General features: G+C 44.9%; 1 non-coding gene across 1 annotated transcript; it reads left to right on the top strand.

Annotated features, from left to right (window-relative positions):
• Window positions 1–2,684: 2,684 nt before the first annotated feature.
• Window positions 2,685–2,756, top strand: TRNAP-CGG (transfer RNA proline (anticodon CGG)). The gene has a single exon. It is a non-coding gene; the product is annotated as a tRNA-Pro (tRNA).
• Window positions 2,757–4,312: the final 1,556 nt, after the last annotated feature.

The following is a 4,312-nucleotide window of genomic DNA, read 5'->3' as shown; positions in this document are numbered from 1 at the left end:
TAGATGTGGATTTCTTATCTCTCCTGGAGCCTCTGTGCCAGACATGGCGCAACCTAATGAAAATCATGTTCTTGAAAACTTTTTTTCATTTGCCGCTGGGAGAGCTTGACGGCTGGTTTCTTAAAGAGCACTCGCACAAGTAATGAACTACATTGAGAGACATCGATCATGAGCAACTGCATGCGACTCTGATGAGGAACGTTGTGAAAGAGTAACCATCGCTCTCATTGGCGTGGAATATCCATTCTTCCCTGCGGGACTAATGGGAAAGAGTAACAATTGCTCCAATTAAGAGCACTCAGAGAGAGCAAGTGTTACTCCTGTGAGAGTATTCACAGAGCATATTACTCCTTGTAAAGAATAACCATCGCTCCCCGGGGAGTATTGATAAAGACTATCTGTTACTCCATCAGGGGCATACGGAAGGACTAAGCGTCACTCCCATAGGAGCATTGACAGAGAGTATCCATTGCTCCTTCTAAAGAGTAACCATCACTCCCCTGGGAGTATTGAAAAGGACTATCTGTTCCTCCATTGCAAAGAGTGTCACTCCCATAGGAGCATTGACCAAGAGCATCCGTTCCTCCTTGAGGAGTTTAGGAAGGGAGCAATGGATGCTCTCATGCGGTGTAATTGCAAAGAGAACTGTTGCTCCCCTGAGAGTATTAAAGAAGACTATCTGTTCCTCCTTTCAGGAGTATTGGGAAAGAGTAACCGTCACTCCTGTGGGAGTATCAAATAAGACTATCCGTTACACCTTTGAGGAGTATTGAGCAAGAGTAACCATTGCTCCCATGGGAGTAGTGACAGAGCATCAGTTGCTCCAGTCATTTACTCTCTGAAAGAGCAACTGAAATTGGGGAGTAACGGTTCCTCCCGTCGCAGTTACTCCCGAAATGGTGCAATGGGTGTGGCAAGTCAGTTACTCCTCTAAAGGAGTAACCTCGACCCCCCTTTTCCTCCTTTACTTTTTAGAGTGTATACGTGGGCCAATCGTGGCACGCCACCTCTATGGGCCACCACAAGTCATCAGCTGATTGGCTGACCTCACGCGCACAGTTGGCTCAAACTCCCACGCGCCTTGCCCCACACTTCCGTCATTGTCGTCGTTATTCTCAAATCCTCATATATATATATATATATCCTCATATATATATATATATATATATATATATATATATATAATGTTGTTTAGGAGCAGTGGCATACCAACTTTTTCGTGAGGGGGGGGGGGGTCAAGCCTATTTCATTCGTCAGCCGGGGCCGGGATATATATATTGCTACGTGGCGCCACAAATGAACATTCTAGAAAAGAGGACAATGTTATATATATATATATATATATATATATATATATATATATATATATATATATATATATATATATATATATATATATATATATATATATTGTCACGTTGCACCGTGACTGCAACCTATAGATAATAGCACATAAGGACGTCAAACTTATTCGATCAACGGCAATACGACTTTATCGTTTACTCTGCAAGTGCATCTTCGTCCTCTTTTGAACAGCGGCACAAACAAGCCTGCAAGCATCTGTGGAAATAATACTTGCAGAACTTGTACTAGTGGCATTACCCCCCTTCCCAAAGGATATCGTACCGATGTCACAACATAATTATCAGATGAAAAGAAAACACATACGATAAGCAGTACGCAAGGGGATGTACACAATTACTGTAAGTCTACTCAAGGGAGTTCGACGAATAGTCAGCGTTGGTAAAACGGTTTCGTTCTCGAAACATGGACGACGTGAGGCTGTTGTGAACGGCGGGATTGACGAGCCATGTCCTCGTCAAGAACTTCGTAGCTCACTTCGCTGAGACGACGGAGAACTCTATAGGGACCAAAATGGCGGTGTAACAACTTTACCGACCGGCCCCGTTGTCGAATGGGAGTCCACAACCATACGCGTTCTCCGGGTTGGTAAGAGACATCGTGACGACGAGCGTTGTACCGCAGCGAGTCGATGAATTGTTGCTTATGAATTCGTTCGACTGCAAGCTTACGAGCTGCGTCTGCCAGTCTGATAAATTCGTTCATTTTGACACTAATCTGGTGGCTGTCTGGTAGAAGTATGGCATCCAGCATAGTAGTGAAGCATCCAGCCCTGCCGTGAAGCAACCGGAATGGTGTGAATCCAGTTGTTTCTTGCACAGCAGTGTTGTAAGCGAACGTGACGTAAGGGAGGATGTCATCCCAGTTTTCGTGGTCTTGGTCAACGTACATGGATAGCATGTCGACGATCGCCTTGTTTAGTCGCTCTGTAAGGCCATTGCTTTGCGGGTGGTATGCAGCAGTTTTTCGATGTACTGTGCCGCTAAGCTGCATGACGTCTTGTATCATCCGGGCGGTAAAAGCTGTGCCACGATCAGTTATGACAATCGCTGGTGCTCCATGTCAGAGGACGATGTTCTTCATAAAGAAGTGGGCCATCTCAATCGCGGTGCCACGTTGTAATGCCTTCGTTTCGCAGTAGTGCGTCATGTAATCAGTAGTGACCACGATCCAGCGGTTGCCGTCACGAGACTTGGGAAAAGGTCCGAGCAGATATAATGCCAATATTGACAGACAATAATGCAAAGGAATGTATAGGAGAAGTTATTATAACCACGTTTAAATTCACATATAAACCCAATAAAGTGGCTGGGGGGATAGCCACCGTGATAGCTCAGTGGTAGAGCATCGAACGCGGTATTAGAAGGTCGTAGGTTCGATTCCTGCTCACGGCAAGTTATTTCTTCACCCACTTTTCTGTCTTCTTATTTACATTATATTGGTTCTAATAACTTCCCCTATACATTCCTTGGCATTATTGTCTGTTATATCTCTTTATTATTGTGTCAAAACGCGGAAAAACGAGCCCTTAGGTATGCATTTCTTTCCCTTATTCATTAACGAGGGTCTCGTACTGGCAGAATCGGTGCCATTAGGTTGTATACGAGGGGCTATTGGTCAGCTGCCGGCTCGTAATAAGTTCACGTGCTAAGTGACACCATACAGGCTCATAAAAAGAGTGTGCCAAACTCGCCACCATAGCTACAGGTGGCGCTGACTGACACTCCCACGTTTAAACTCACATATAAGCCCAATAAAGTGGCTGGGGGGATAGCGCCGTGATAGCTCAGTGGTAGAGGATCGAATGCGTTATTCGATGGTCGTAGGTTCAATTCCTGCTCACGGCAAGTTATTTTTTCACCCACTTTTCTTTCTTCGTAATTACATTACATTAGTTCTAATAACTTCCCCTATACATTCCTTGGCATAATTGTCTGTGGAATCACACACACACACACACACATACATACATACATATATATATATATATGTGTGTGTGTGTGTGTGTGTGTGTGTGTGTGTGTGTGTGTGTGTGTGCGTGTGTGTGTGTGTGTGACGCTAGATGCCGGAGACGTGGCCTGGCTAATACGCCATGTTTATTCCATCTCACTTCTTCCTCATCCACCTCTATTACCATGGCTTCATACGTCACATGATTCCCCCTCCCCCGAAAGAAGCATGAGTTACGAACAAGAAAACGTAAACAAGGAGAGGTTGAGAAGTCACAATTGTCAAAATTCACAATTGGTTTCATGGCCCAGTGGTGTTCCGTACACTCACAAAACTTCAAAAAACAGTGTGGCAGTCCGGTAAATGGGGGAGTTTTGGTGGGCGAGACTGGCTGTGGCGTTCTGGAGAAGGTAACCACGTCTTGTAAAACTGCACTGACCATGACACGACTTGAGCAGCTGCGAGGAACGAACAAGGTTAGAAGTCCTTGTAGCAATTGAAGGTCGAATGTCTGTGTAGCGGCTGAGACAGAATTAGTGCTTCCCGCCTGTGTGTACAAGAATTGAAGTTCAACTAACTATGTCTATGTTCGTGCGTTGTACAAATGATAACGTTCAGTCTCTTTCGTAGTTTTCTGTGGCATTGGATCCGTTGATCGGATCGTGGGCGATGTTTGGATATCTGGCTCCGTCTTGATCTCTGCTGGAGAGAAACTTGTGTGATGTTTCTTTTCGGAAAAATGTCTTGAACCTGACGTGTCCTTTCTCTCGAGGGACATATCTTGAATTCGTCGACGCTTCTCTTGAGTCTTTTGCAAATGGCTTTCCTTGGGCTGCGCGCGGTCTTTTGATGACTGTGGTTGTCCATGTCGGATAGTATGTCGCTTAACCTGGTTGATTTTCTTGTGCTGGTCTTGCTGGTGTTGCGAAAAATGCTGAGCTGGCAGCCCTACTGGAAAAGTGGAATGTTTTTGTTTTTTTGGCAACTTGACGTAGTGCTC

Source organism: Rhipicephalus microplus, chromosome X (assembly GCF_043290135.1).
Source record: "Rhipicephalus microplus isolate Deutch F79 chromosome X, USDA_Rmic, whole genome shotgun sequence".
In the NCBI taxonomy this organism is placed as follows: Eukaryota; Metazoa; Arthropoda; class Arachnida; order Ixodida; family Ixodidae; genus Rhipicephalus; species Rhipicephalus microplus.
The sequence above is the reverse complement of the archived record's forward strand: the minus strand, read 5'-3'. Positions and strand labels throughout refer to the sequence as shown.